General features: G+C 41.0%; 1 long non-coding RNA gene across 7 annotated transcripts in view; it reads right to left on the bottom strand.

The window, feature by feature from the left end:
- Positions 1-6,135: 6,135 nt before the first annotated feature.
- The window catches only part of LOC125753638 (uncharacterized), a 44,817-nt gene continuing 35,502 nt past the window's right edge, over positions 6,136-15,450 (bottom strand). For all 7 annotated transcript variants that reach the window (XR_007405923.1, XR_007405924.1, XR_007405925.1 and 4 more), the window contains one exon: positions 6,136-6,351. This is a non-coding gene — a long non-coding RNA (uncharacterized LOC125753638). The remainder of the gene's footprint in view (positions 6,352-15,450) is intronic.

Genomic DNA, 15,450 nt, shown 5'->3' with positions numbered 1-15,450 from the left:
CAGAGCAGGTTGGGAAAGGATGGAGAGTAGACCTGGAAAGGCAAACAAGATATCCAGTGCTAGTGTCGCTGCCCATGCTGCAGCTGCCAACACCAGACCAAGGGTTCTGATATTTGGAACAAGGGCATTGGTGCCTCCATCCTCACTATCAACAGAACTGCCATCTGCAAGGCTAATAAAGAACAGTCTAATCCAATAATCATCTAGCAGGTCAATAATGTAGATGAGAGAGGGAATGAAACAGAGAATGAAAGGAGAGAGGGAGAAAGGGAGGTATAGATTCCGTTCTAGGCTGGGAAGTGTCTGCATTTCCATACATAACTATGTTGCTAATAAAGATAGAAGGAGGTGGAGGTAGGGAGTTGTACTTCTCAAACTTCGATTAACTTCACCTAATAGCTCAACCCTGTGGCCAGGTAGGCATGGATCCTGTAGGAAGGAGGAGTGATTCACTAGAAATGGGAGTCTTGGAGTGGAGCCAGGACTTAATATACCATGTGGCAGGAGCTCAAGGTCTTAGAGGTCATAGTACCATCCTGTTATCTGCTGGCAGGGGAATGGCTGCAGAGCCATTACTGACTGTTCTGAACCTCTGTTGGCCTATCTTACTGAACCATTGCTGAAGGGAGCAAGATTCTGTGATGCTTGGGCCCTTGTGTTATTCTTCTGTTAATGGCAGGCATAGCCTCAATCCTCAAGAATAGTGTGAAATAGGAGCTCAACCTCCAATCACTACCCTATCAGGAATGATCTGTCCCACCATCACCATTATCCACACCAATATATCAAGTTCTCCTTCCAGGAGGGCAACCAGGTAAAACCAGTGTGGAGGCTGGCCCAAGCAGAGAGACATGTCCCAAAGATGACTCTGTGACAAAAGAAATGATACGGAAGTGAAATCTTCCCTTCCTCTCCCCAGACCCACCTCTGCATCAACTGTTTCCATTTTCTTCCCAGAATGATGTACTGCTGGACAGATAATGTACATTTATGTTGACGATCCCTTCTCCTTATGATTTGAGAGGAGGATTCAAACAGCATCCACTTCCATTGTTTATGGGAAACCACAGGTGCTGGGCAGACTTCCCACCAGCCAGGGGGTCATTAACACCAACAAAACTGTCATGAGGCTTATGAAAATATCCTGAGACATAAAGGATGGAGAGCACAGCACAGTCTCAGCAAAGAGGAAGAACATACCCTTGAACACTGTTTAATACAGGAGACAGAAGAAAATGCTAGAAAACAGACTGTAAAACAAGATTTTAACAAAACTGAGGAAGGATAGAGATGTCAGTGACTCTGGCTAAAAGGCAGAGAAATAGAAAAGAAAATTGATGAGGCAGGGAAAATGAAAAGTGAAAAATCCTATTTAAAAAATTTAGATGCATTAGTATCAGAAATGAACAAGCACAAAGCTGCAGAAAACATAATCCAAATATAAAGAGTAAGTTTGCCAAATTCTATGATAATATAAAAGAATGACAAAATAAAAACTAGCATATATAAGAACTACATGAGAGACCTGCCATACTGACAATTGTCTTGTCTCTGAAGGAGAATCAGAAACCAAAGAAGCAAAAGCAAAATTGTAGAGATTATACAGTAAAAAAGATCTTTCTTTCCCTTGAAAAGAAATTGTATGGTACAGTGACTAAAAGCACAGACTCTATACGAGGTAGACCTAAGTTCCTATCCCAACTCTGTTGATGATCTCCTCTAAGTCCTTGAGCCTCAATTTCACCATCTGTAAATAGGGAGGGATAATAGCTGTCACCTTACAGTGTTGTCATAAAGTAATACATTACATATAGAGCACTTAGCACTGGATCTGGTGGAAGTTTCAATGTTTCAAAGGGACTCACTGAGTAAGCAAAGTTAATGACAAGAACCAACTCATAGACACATGTAATGGTATTTGTAAATATCAAGATTTGGGGGAAAAAACCTTATAAACATTCGAGGGAGAGGGAAAGGTAATCTAAAAAAGAAGAAAATTCACCTAACTTCAATATTCTCCTATAAAGCCACATTAAAATGCTAAAAGATATGTCAACTATTACAGTTTTGAGGGATTAAAATAGGTGATCAAGATTATGGACTCAGTCGAATCCTGTATAAAAACAACAAAGAAACAGTCTCAGCTGTTCAAAGACTCTGAAAACATTATCTGCTCTCTATATCTCTCCTAGACAAGTTCCAGAAGGCTTCTTACAGAAACCAAGACATTAACAACAAAGAAAGAACTCGATAAAGGCTAATTTATGTTGTAAAAGGATGAATGGTGAGCACTAACACCTGTTATATATTGAACGAAGCCTAACTAATTATTGGAAATATGATTATAAGATAGAATGCAAATGTCAAAAAAATTAATTATACCTCGATGTAATTTCAGATTATGCCAACAAGGATAAGAGTAAAAGTAAATGGAAGTAAATGCAGAGTAAGTTTTTCATCTCACTAAGGAGGGAATTAACAAATACTGTTTCATTCTTGTCATTGGTGAATATAGAACTATGAGTCAAGGGGGCACCTGGGTGTCTCAGTGGTTGAGAATCTACCTTCAGCTCAGGTCATGATTCCAGGGTCCAGAGATCAAGTCTTACAACAGGCTCTCTGCAGGAAGTCTGTTTCTCCCTCTGCCTATGTCTCTACCTCTTTCTGTGTGTCTCTCATGAAGAAAGAAATGAAATCTTAAAAGAAAAAAAAAAGGGCAGCCCAGGTGGCTCAGTGGTTTAGCACCACCTTCAGTCCAGGTCGTGATCCTGGAGACCCAGGATCGAGTCCCGTGCCGAGCTTCCTGCATGATGCCTGCTTCTCCCTCTCTCTGCCTGTGTCTCTGCCTCTCTCTCTCTCTCTCTGTGTGTCTCTCATTAATAAATAAATAAAATATTTTTTTTAAAAAGGCTCACGTAGACATAATAAAGCAAGAAATGTTGCTTAGCTGAATGCCTAAGATGAAGAGGACATGGATTCTGATGAAGACCAGCAGTTTGGTCGTCCAATTTTTGTGTTTCCTTCATCCTTCAGAGAGAAGGTACCCTCTTCCAGTATCAAAACTGTTTTAGTCAGACATCAGCCAAGAAAACAAAAAATGGTCTAGGATTTCAAATAAGGAATGCAGCAGAGAACTGGGTGCTTAAAGAATTGTTGGAAGAGTGAAGGAAATAGAGATCAGGGATATTGTGGTAGGCTGTTGGGAAATTATGATTTCTTAATGATTCTGCCCACTGAAGCATCAAAGCAAACATCATGCAAGATCTCACTGTGAAGCTGCTGCCAGCTTCATGTAACACAGAAACCAGGATGCCACAATCTGCCCACGTACCGGTCTGCCACTGGTGGTGGAGAAATAGACGTCTTCTCCTCCTCCACCTTCTTAATCTCACACGACTACTTTTCACCAGTAAAACCTAAACTGGAACCCTGATGGCAACTGATTCTGGTAAATGAGTGCTCAGAAGGGGATAAGGTGACAATGAGCTTACAGAAGACCATCTACATCATGGAGGAGAAATCCTTAGAAAACGTAGTACAGTCAAGTCTCACTATTTACAGTAGTTATGTTTTTAAAGTCATCCAAAAACAGTGAATTAGCACAATTAAGCTGCTGCTCCTAGGGCAAATATAGGGTTAGGTTCCTACAAGCTTCTGGTCATAATGTTTACATCAACTGATCAACACATGAATTTATCTTACTTGTTTCTGTTTAAAGAGACCTTTTAAATATATACTGCTGATTCATTAACATTAAACTCGCAGCCAGTAGCACCTATAACTGATGCCTGGGAATCTCTGGGTGGCTCAACGGTTTAGTGCCTGCCTTTGACCCGGGGCACGATCCTGGAGTCCCAGGATCCAGTCCCATACCCACATCGAGCTCCCTGCATGGAGCCTGCTTCTCCCTCTGCCTGTGTCTCTGCCTCTCTCTCTCTCTCTCTCTATCATAAATAAATAAATAAATAAATAAATAAATAAATAAATAAATAAATATTTTAAAAAAATAACTGATGCCTGAATGAAGCTTGTCTAACACAGTATTTTCTCAGTGAGGCACATCATAGTCTTCTTGTACTTAGAAACACCAAACATCACTTCAACATGATGCTTGGGAGTCATTTCACTTTTTTTAAGATTTTATTTATTTATTCATGAGAGAGACAGAGAGAGAGAGAGAGAGAGAGGCAGAGACACAGGCAGAGGGAGAAGCAGGTTCCATGCAGGGAACCTGACATGGGACTCCATCCAGGGTCTCCAGGATTGCACCCTGGGCTGAAGGCGGCAGTGCTAAACCGCTGAGCCACCCAAGCTGCCCTTGGGAGTCATTTCAAACAGTGAAATCACCACCAAAAGGCACAACAATGCAAAACCATGGCACGACTACATAAAATACCCTTGTTTGCAAAATGAGAACTGAAACAAGAAGCAAAGTCTCCTTGTTTGACCTCAGCTGGAAACATGTATGTCAGTTGATTCAAGTTTTTTACTGCTCTGTGCATGTTTATTTGTGACTGCAAAAATGTCTTGCATGTGGACTTTGAGATTACAAATCAATTTGCTTAGTAGATGAGTTTGCAACTACAGAACCCACAAATAATAAGGGTCATCTGTACATATAACAAAGCAGAAAGGAAAACAAAGAACTTAAATAAAAAAACAAAGATAAAATACACATTTAAAATGATCAGTGTAATCAGGAACCCCTGGGTGGCTCAGTTGGTTAAGCAGCTGACTCTTGATTTTGGCTCAAGTCATGATTTCTGGGTTCTGAGATCAAGTCCCATGTCAGGCTCCACACTCAGTGAAGAAGTCTGCTTGTCCCTCTCCCCTGCTCTCAGGCCTCCACCACCACCACCCTGCTCTCACTCTCTTAAATAAATAAATAAATAAATAAATAAATAAATAAATAAATAAATAAATAAATAACTTTTAAAAATTAAACAGAATGATCAGTGTAATGAAAGGCAAATGAAAATTACTAAAGCAAATGTTGATAGCACATGAGACAGCACTGGTCATCTATCAAATTATAAGAACAGATTAGAATTTTGGTAAACTCTAAGTGGCCACTGACTTTCTTCAGAGAAATTTTATAGTAAATATTAAAGCCTTAAAAATATTCAGACTCTGACCTAACATTGCACATCTAGAAATTTTAGCTAGATAGACAGACCTACACGTACACCAAGATTTAATTTACAATAATATTTATTTCAACAAAATATGTAATAGCAAACAAGAAAGTATAAAAACCAAAATGTCTTATAATAGAGACTGGCCAACTAAATTACAGTACCTCTATAAAATAAAATACTATGCAGCCTTTAATCATAATGTTATAGAAGGATAGTCAATGCATGGGAAGATGCTCATCATAAAAAGCTACGTCCACAGGAAAATTAGAAAACAATATATAGTGTTTGAATCCATTTTTATATCTAAAAAGGAAAAAGGAGAAACACATGTAATTTGAAGGTAAATTTCTTTTTTTTTTTTTAAGGACTTATGACAATGAGATCAAGATCTAAGCTGAGATCAAGAGTTGGACGCTTAACGACTGAGCTACCCAGGAGCCCCTAAAGGTAAATTTCTTAACAAAAATCTTAGCAAATTTGGATGGAAACAAGTATATTTAAAGAATTAAATATTCTAACACCAATATCAGCATGCAACTTGAAACTATGTCAGGGCAAAGACAAAGAAACCACTATTCGTTAAGTCTCAACAAAAAACAGAACCAAGACAGTATTTTTGAAAGGAGATAAATAGCACAACTTACACATGTTTTGTGTACCTAGAAAACCCAACAAAATAAATAAATATCTTTTAGAAATAACCCGAATTAAGGTAAATCTGTAAAGAGAAACACAATAAGCACATGAAAAGATGCTTGACATCATTGGTCATTAAAAAGTCTGAGCACACTGAGTACTAGCAAAGAATATGGAAGAACTGCAATTCTCATTTACTGCTATTGAGAATATAAGATGATATGATCATTCTGACAATAGTTTGGAAAACAGGCAACTATGAAGTTCCATCCTAGGCCCTCAAACTCTCCTGGGCTCAGCTGAGGCCCCTGTCCATGACTTCATTACAGTTCAACCCCTTGCTCTACCTGGTACCACTTCCTTCATGTCCACAGAGGTACTTCCTCTTTTTTTTTTTTTTAAGTTTTATTTACTTACGTAATCTCTACATGTCACATGGGACTTAAACTCATGGCCCTAAGATCATGAGTCACATGCTCTTCCAACTGAGCCAGCCAGGCACCCCCCAAGGGTACTTCTTGATAAACCTACTACGTACAAATCTTCTTCTCAGAGTCTGCTTCCCAGAGAACTTGACCTACAAGAAAAGGTGAGAGTATCAATTAGACCCAGATTAAAGTACAGTTGACCCTTGAACAACAAGGGGTTGGGGCACTGACTCCTCCACACAATCAAAAATCTGCACATAACTTTTGACTTCCTGCAAACTTTACTAATAGCTGATATTTTACTGATAACATAGTTGATTAACACTGTATTTTGTATATTATATGTACTATATACCGTATTCTTATAATAAAGTGAGGTAGAGAAAAGAAAATGTTATTAAAATCATAAGGGAGAGAAGCTACATTTATAGCACTGCACTATAAAAATCCTTGTATAGGCAATGTGCTTGATGGTTCCTGGATCTGTCTGTTGCTTCAAAATTGCTTGGACAGAACCAGACCCAGGGACACCCCTTCTTTCAGCCTCTGACCACCCTCTAGTCAGAACCTATAGAGGTATCTTCTCAGCCATGCTCTGCCTCCGAAACCAGCCAACACCACCTTCTGAGCTTAGCTCCTTACTGCTGATCAACCGTGAGCTCCCAGATTCATCAGAATCATTCCGCCAGGCTGGAAGCTGCCATCAACCGCCTGGTCAACATGCATCTTCAGGCCTCCTACACTTTTCTCTCTCTGGGTTTCTATTTTGACCACAGGGATCTGGCTCTGGAGGGTGTGGACCACTTCTTCCAAGAGTTGGCAGAGGAGAAAAATGAGGACACTCAGCATCCTTTGAAGATGCAAAGCTAGCCTAGGGCTGCATCCATTTCCAGAACATGCAGAAGCTACTCCAAGATGAGTGGGATAAAGCCCTGGATGCCATGGAAGCCTGGTGGTCCTGGAGAAAACCTGAAGCAGGCCCTTTTGGATCTGCATGCCTTGGGATCCAAAGACCACTCAGACCTTCATCTCTGTAGCTTCCTGGAGAATTGCTTCCTGAGTAAGCAGGTGAAACCCATCAAGAAGGTGGTGACCCCCTGGCTAACTTCTGCAGGCTGGCCCCTAGGCTGGGCTGAATGAGTATCTCTTGGAAAGCCTTGCCCTCCAGGACACCTAGGAGCATCAGGAGCCTAGCATTCTTTGAGGGGCCCCACTGGGATCCCCCTGGTGCCAGGGCCTAGGCCTGAGGTTCTCCCTGCAGCTACCCCGCAGGTTTTTTAACCACCCTGGAGGCCTCTCCCAAGCCATGGATCCAATGGAAACAATAAAACTTTTCACAGGAGAAGAAAAAAAATCCACAAGTAAGTGGACCTGTGCCATTCAAGCCTGTGTTGTTCTAAGGTCCATTATATACATTATTGCAATTTCTGTTAGAATAACAGTGAAATAATTTTACTAAGTGATAATAACTATGAAAATTTGGAGGGGAAAAAAAGAACAAAATTGGACTTCAAACACCAGAAATTAAATTTTATTCTAGAGTCATAATAATTTTCTTTTAAATATTTTATTTATTTATTCATAGAGACACACAGAGAGAGAGAGGGGCAGAGATTCAAGCAGAGGGAGAAGCAGGCTCCATGCAGAAAGCCTGACGTGGGACTCGATCCAGGGTCTCCAGGATCACACCCTGGGCTGCAGGCGGCGCTAAACCGCTGCGCCACCGGGGCTGCCCAAGTCATAATAATTTAAACAATATATTAATAACACTTAATAGAAAAAAGTCAAGGAAACCAAAAACACCATATGCAATATAAGCCATCTCCAGGATGATACTCTCTTTCTGTAATATTCTCTCTAATTCCTTGACTATTTCATTCCTGTCTCTTCCCTGAGGATATTAATTCCCTTTTCCATGGAGGCTGCTCATTCCCTTACAGGGACACCAAAGGTAGTTATCAGCATTCTCTTAAGTCTCTAATAATGCTATCAAGACATTTTTTTTTTCTCCTGTGCCAAATCCCTTTTTTCTTCAAGTCCGGCCATTTTGTTATTCTTCCTTCTACCCTTCTAATTAACAATCCACCAAAGCTAGCATCATTCTTCTATATTCATCGAGCACCTTGATACCTGATTGTCTTCCTCTCCACTTTAGATCTGTTGTCTTCTTAAATGAATTCAATTTCCACATGGGCAGCACATCTAATAACCTAGCCTCTTAGTCTCTTCACCTCAATGACAATAAACTTCAACCCTCTTCCCCCTCTACAATCTACTCCCATGTCCACAATGGCCCTTATCATCATGAGGAGCAGTTCTACCTCTGGAAACTTAAACCCCAGCATTTCAGTCTATCAACCACAGCCTCCTTTTATCTTTCTGCCTTCTCACTACCAACCTTCTAGTCTACTCTCTTAATTTCACAGACACCCCAAGACAGTCGCTTGAACTCTGAAGGCTATTAGAGTCTCCCAATCAAAATTTCATCTTCTCTTTTGAACTGGAACCCAACATTTTCAGCTCCTGGTCCTTTTGTCCTCCTATAACATTCACCCAGAAAATCCCCAACCCTAGTAATCTGACAGTTGACTGTTGCTGAAATGGCGTTTTCATGGTGACTGGCACCATGATTGATGGGGTTCCATTTTCAGGTGTACTCTCATGGCAGCTTGAAAATGCTTTTTACTCATCTTGTTTCTGTTCTCTCCACCTTTTCTTCATAGCTGTTCCAAGCCATTCTCTTGATGCTCCTTATTTGTCCTTACAACCTACTGACAATTCTTCTTGAGGACATTCTTCCTGTAGTTCCCCAGACCTCACACTCTCCAGGTTTTTCTCCTACCCATTAATTTCTCAGCACTCACATTCCTCATCTGTCCCTTAAATTTCATGTTCCAGGTGTTTGTTCTTTGTCCCCTGCTGTAAACCACAGACAAGGCTTCAACTATCACCTGTTTTCTGGTAATACAATAGCCCATTTTCCTAGCCCAGACCTCCCTCCTGAACTCTAAAATCCTATTTTTGACTTTGTAATGGACTTTACTACTTGGATTTTCTACCATCATCTCAGACTTTGCATGTCAAAAATGAAACGATTATCATCTCTCTAAATCAAGCCTGTTTCTCCCATACTTCTTCTCCAGGATATAGAAGAGGAAATTCTTGTTCCTTTTTTTCATTTGCCTCCTACTTTTCCACCCACTGCACTCAAAGTGGAAAAGTTACAAAACAGATTGGTCCTAATCCAAGACATAGACTGAAGCACATTGGCTGGTGGCATGAGATTACTGTAAACTAATTGTGTGTATCCTCCACTCTCCTACTCTTCCATCTCATTTGTGAATGTGGTTGGACAGGCAAATTGACTTGGACAGCTTTCCCCTTCTATCCCACATCTAGGTAGGATGTTCCAATATTGAGACTCAAAGGAAGAGGAGGCAGACCCTCATCTATATGTTCCAGCCCCAGTACTGGTTCCAATAGGAACAATCTTGTCACTGCTGCTTCCTTGGCAACTGCAGTAGGGAAGCAGGAAAGGGTGATTGCCAGCACCAATTTCTAACACAAGGTAGGGGGCCACAATGATCCCAATTACCCTACCCAGAAGCTTGACTGTTATCTTAAAGTTCCCTCATCCTTCCCACAACCATCCAATCGGTCATTAAGTTCTATAATTTTATTTTATTAAAAACAACTTAATTAAGATATGCTTCACATTAAGTTCTATTATTTTATAATGGTCACTGGAGTCTGTGACTTTTCTCATCCTCAATATCTTATTCAGAAATGTATTATTAGTCTGTGTCTAGACTGTTTATACAGACTTTCTCTGGAATTGCCTGCACTTCATTCTCAACAACTTCCAACTCATCTTGTAAGATGCTGCCAGAGGAGCTTGTCTAAAAGACAGATTCTCCCAAGTTGTTCCTCTGCTGAGTTATTTCCCCCCCTCAACATGAAGCACAAATGTGGGTTGGCCCAGAGTACCCATCATGATCAGGCCTCTCCCCCCTCTACTCCCTGTGTTCCAGCTAAAACAATTTGTATGATGATGTTCTATACCTTCATGACTTTGCACATACTGCTCCCCCCACTTAGAGGATCCTCTCCACATGTACCTTGTTCTTTCCAGACCTACTTCCCCAGGCAATACTAATCACTCCTGTATGAAAACTCTTCATTGTCCTTATACAAACCCAAGGCACTTAGTGCCCTGTATGGAAACTCTCAATGTCAGAATCCCCAATTAGACTGTCAATACCTCCTGTTCATGCAGATGTGAATGAAATATTCATCATTACATCACCAGGCCCATCACATAGCACGTGGCACAAAGCAGACACTGGACAAACAGGAGTGATAGCTACTCTATAGGATGGCTCTAAGGAGCAAGAGCATGAAATGCATAAGATGGTTACTGATTTGTGAGGAACACTCAATAAAATTTTGTTTCCTTCTTATATTTATTTCCTCCTTAACCTTTTCCCTCTCCTCTCCTTATCCCTGCTCTTTCTCCTCTTGGTTCTCATTTCCTTCTCTTCTCATGGCTTTGGAAATAACAACCAGAGGAAATAGATCCAACTTACTTGGACTCAACCATCGTCAGCTTTGAAGTGCTCCAACTCCCAACCCATGACTCAGCCAGTGCTCACCTCATTTTTGCTCCACCTTAATTAACAGTTGACCTTTTAGCTCATCTGCCAAGGAAAGATTACTAGAAACAAATTGAATGTACTCATCGGGGTGTGTACTAGAATATTCATAATGAGGAACTGAGAGTCTGAGTACTTCACTTAGCAAGACCTTAGCAAGGCAAAGAAGCTGTGGAATTCCTATAGCCTAACCCAACTCCATCCTTAGTAATGTCCTGACTACTGTCATGGTCACTGAAATCCAGTGCTACTTAGCATGGTACCAATGGAACAAATAGGGAGTTTCAAATTATTCTGGTGACTCAGAAGAGAAAATTGGCTGGAAACAGAAATCACCAATTTACAGACAAGATGCCTATGTCAGGGTTTCCTTGATGGTCATGGAAGAATGTAATACTACACCATAGCCCAATAGATTCTATCTTTATATAGAGACAAGGATGACATTTAAGGCTTAACATGAAAAATAGAAGAGGTAGTAAAGACAGTTACTGTTAAAACTAAACTAGTAGAGCAGGGCACAACAGAAATTAAGGATACAGTAAAGGAGGAAGAGACTTCCTTACTATCCTGCCCAGCTCCCTCCTATTCTCTAAATTAGGAATAAAAATAACAGTAGTAATGTGATTCTATAAGGAATATAATCCAACCTCCATTTTATGTATTAGAAAACTGACACTCAGAGAGAGTAAGTAATATGTCCAAAATCACACAAGCAGACATCACATCAGGTTTCTTTCTTTGTTGTTGTTGTTATTTTAAGATTCATTTATTTATTCATGAGGCACAAAGAGAGAGAGGCAGAGACATAGGCAGTGGGAGAAGCAGGCTCCATGCAGAGAGCCCGATGTTGGACTCAATCCTGGGACTCCAGAATCACGCCTTGGGCAGAAGGCGGGACTAAACCACTGAGCCACCCAGGCATCCCTCACATCAGATTTCCAAACCAGGTCCAACTCCAAAGCCCATGTCATTGCTAGTCTTTCAGGCTGTCTCAAGTAAAACCTACTAAACTTATATGAAATTAATCTGCTATGTTGAATGAAGTTTTTCTAACATTATTGGTCACCTTCTGGCAGAGAAATATTTTAGAACACCCAAAACTATCAGCAGGAGACTTTCATTTCCTGGTCCAGCATGTAAGTCACTTGGAAGTCATCAAGCTGTCTTCACAAGTAAAAAGTGAACAAACTAAAAATCAACAAGTCTTCTTAGATCCATCAGAGAATTGCGGTCAAGGGCAAAGTGCATCTCCCCAAATTGGAGAGATAGGTAGGCAGGTCCAAAGAATCACAACACACCGAGGTAGAAACCTCATCAGAAACCACTGCCCACCCCCACCCCCACCCCGCCCCCAAAAGAAAAAAACAGAACCACTGCTCAGAGAATAGGAAACCTGAACTGTAACTGATAAATTGGAGGAGGCTCAGAGTGGACAAGTCTGAGAGTAAAACTTAAGAGGGACTCTGTCATGAGAGGACCCAAGACTTTTGTGAATTTTGCCTCTGGGAGCTCTATCAGGTTCTCATTGTGAAGATCAGAAAAAATTCTTCTCTTGCTTCCAGCAGGAGAAAAGGAACATTCCATTCTTGACAAGACCTAACTTTAGGAGAAACTATTTAGCCAGAATGTAATCTGCAGGGGTTTTGTCAGAGCCTAACTGACCTTGAAGAAGGGAAATACCCAACTCCAACTGACTCTAACCACCCTATGGCACCTAAGACAAGAAGGAAAAACTGAGAAGCACGTGTGAAGTTCACAGCCCCAGGCCAGGCTCACTAAAAGCCTGCTGTAGAACGCTCCGCACACACCTCACCACCACACTAACAGCCCATCTACTGCGGCATCTTTTACCCGGTACATCATGTCCAGCTTTCAACCTAAAATTACAAGACTCTTTAAAGGCAAAAGGCAGTTAGAAGAGACCATGCAAGCATCAGAACCAGCCTCAGATACGGCAATGATGTTGGAATTATCAGAGCATCAAAAAACAACTATGATCAATTTATTAATATACTATAACTAATATAGTATAGTATTTATATTCTAATGGAAAAAGTAGACTGCATGCCACCCACGCACTGCGTCACCAAGCTCTCTGTGAGAAAAATGACACACAACTTTTCGCATTTAAGCTTGCGGCTAGATTGATTCCACCAATCACACATACCTACTTGAAAGAAGAAAGTGAAACTAACACTGGTGAGGGGCTGGCATGGGTAGTGGCAGAGGTGAGCTGAAGGGGAGCCACACCATGAGTTTTAATTTACTCATTTATCTGTACAGAGACATGCAGCCTTGATGGGCTCCCACATAAACACTGGTTGAGAGACCTCTGGCTGGCATGCTTCCGAAGGATGGACCTGGCAGTGTGGTTTTGTGGTCAGTAGCCACAGTTTCCTCAGCAGGCCGATCTGCGGTGTGGTCTGTGATGCTATTTCTGGAAGTTCAGCTTCAATCCATTTTCTCCAGAATGCCCTCAAATTCAGTAAGTCCCTTAGTCCTTTAATATATTTGTTTTCTTTTTAACAAATAACAAAACTCACTCTAGTTGTTTTACTAAGAACCAGAGCCAATGCAACTTGTATTTTAAAATGTTACCTAGAAATAGGGAGGAAAATATAGAAAAACAATAGCTAAAAGAGTTAGAAGCAATCAAGATGGGCAGCCCAGGTGGCTCAGCGTTTTAGTGCAGCCTTCAGCCCAGGGCCTGGGCCTGGAGACCCAGGATCGAGTCCCATGTCGGGCTCTCTGCATGGAGTCTGCTTCTCCCTCCGCCTGTGTCTCTGCCTCTCCCTGTGTCTCTCATGAATAAATAAATAAAATCTTTAAAAAAGAAGAAGAAGAAGAAGAAGAAGAAGAAGAAGAAGAAGAAGAAGAAGCAGCAATCAAGATAAGAAGAGATGGAGAAGAGTTGCCATTTTCTTTCTTTTTTTTTTTTTTGAGTTGCCATTTTCTATGAAAAATCTGGTAGTGGGGTGCCGGAGTGGCTCAGCCTGTTAAGCATCTGCCTTCAGCTCAGGTCATGATATCAGGGTCCTGAGATCGAGCTTATGTCGTCGTCATCATCATCATCATAATCATCATCATCATCAGACTTCCTGCTCAGCAGGGAGCCTGCTTCTCCTTCTCCCTCTGCCTGTCCCCTGCTTGCCCACACTCTCTCACTCTCAAATAAATAAATAAATAAATAAATAAATAAATAAATAAATAAATACAGTCTTTAAAGGACAATCTGTGGTGACAGTGGGAACAGAGGCAGGAAGCATAGAACAGTAGGCATTCTAAGAAATTTGACAATTAAGATTAGAGGCTGGGGGCACCTGGGTGGCTCAGTGGTTGAGCGTCTGCCTTTGACTCAGGTCGTGATCCTGGGGTCCTGGGATCAAGTCCCACATCGGGGTCCCTGCATGGAGCCTGTTTATCCTCCCTCTTCCTGTGTCTCTGCCTCCCTCTCTTTGTGTGTTTCTCATGAATAAATAAATAAAATCTTAAAAAAAAAAAAAAAGGATTAGAGGCTGTGACACCAGGAAGTACCTGTGAAGGACAAAGGACATGCTCTGTGGGTGATACAGTACCAGTTCTCTTGGCCACTTACAGGGAAAGGACTCCACTGCATCTCCCGTGAGAGGGGGTGAGAGTTAGCAGTACAATTCGACTGCAGATTACTCTATTTAGAGATGAGGAAACAGGTTTAGAAAAGTGAAGCAACTTATCCAAACCAATCAAATTGTTTAGGAAGAAAACAAACACCCTTCAAATGCTGTTGTTAGCACGATAATTTTGCAAAGGGCTGTCCTTATTCTGACTCAACAAACGTGTTGAGGATTTACTAGGTGCTAAACCCTTAGCTAACTGCTTTGCACATTTTCAAAAGCATTCATATCCTCCAACCACATAATCCCACTCCTGGGCATCATCCAAGGAAATTAATCTAACAGACTAGGAAAGTCATTTTCATGAGGAGGTTCCCCACAGCATTATCTACCTGGGAACAACTAGGAAAAACATAACCAATAAGAGAGAAATTATTGAGTAAATTAAGGCTTATCTTCTTGAGGCATCTTCTATGGTTAATAATTTTATAAAAGCTATGTAGAAAAATAATCAGAATTTCAGTGTTAACCTTAAATATAAAATAATCATATTATTCTATGACAACTGTAGAAAAATATGTATACATATATATGCAAGGTCAAGATAGAAAGTACACTAAAATGAAAATTACGTAAAATAAGTGAGTGAGCTTATATAAGATTCCTTTTTCTCTTCTTTTTCCCTTCCTCTTCCTATCCTGAACAACTCAATCCCAAAGCCATTAGATGGGGCAGGGAAGGTGATAGGATGAGGTAGGGGTGAGGGTAGAGGAGCACTTGAACAGAATTCAGAGTCCAAGCAGTCTGAGAAGTGCATACATGGAGAGGGCTGCACACTGCAGGCGCCAGAGCCCAAGCAGGATAAGGAGGGCATCTGCATAAGAAGGTCCTTTATTTGAGGTGTTAGAGCCTGGGAGAAAAGTGAATAGAGGAGGGTATCCCCATGGTATGGGCTGCCCAGTGTGAGGATCAGACCTTGAGCAAGGTGAGGAGAGTGGGC

This window comes from Canis lupus, chromosome 25 (assembly GCF_003254725.2).
Source record: "Canis lupus dingo isolate Sandy chromosome 25, ASM325472v2, whole genome shotgun sequence".
NCBI lineage: Eukaryota > Metazoa > Chordata > Mammalia > Carnivora > Canidae > Canis > Canis lupus.
Note: the sequence above shows the minus strand (reverse complement) of the source record. Positions and strands in the feature narration are given on the sequence as shown.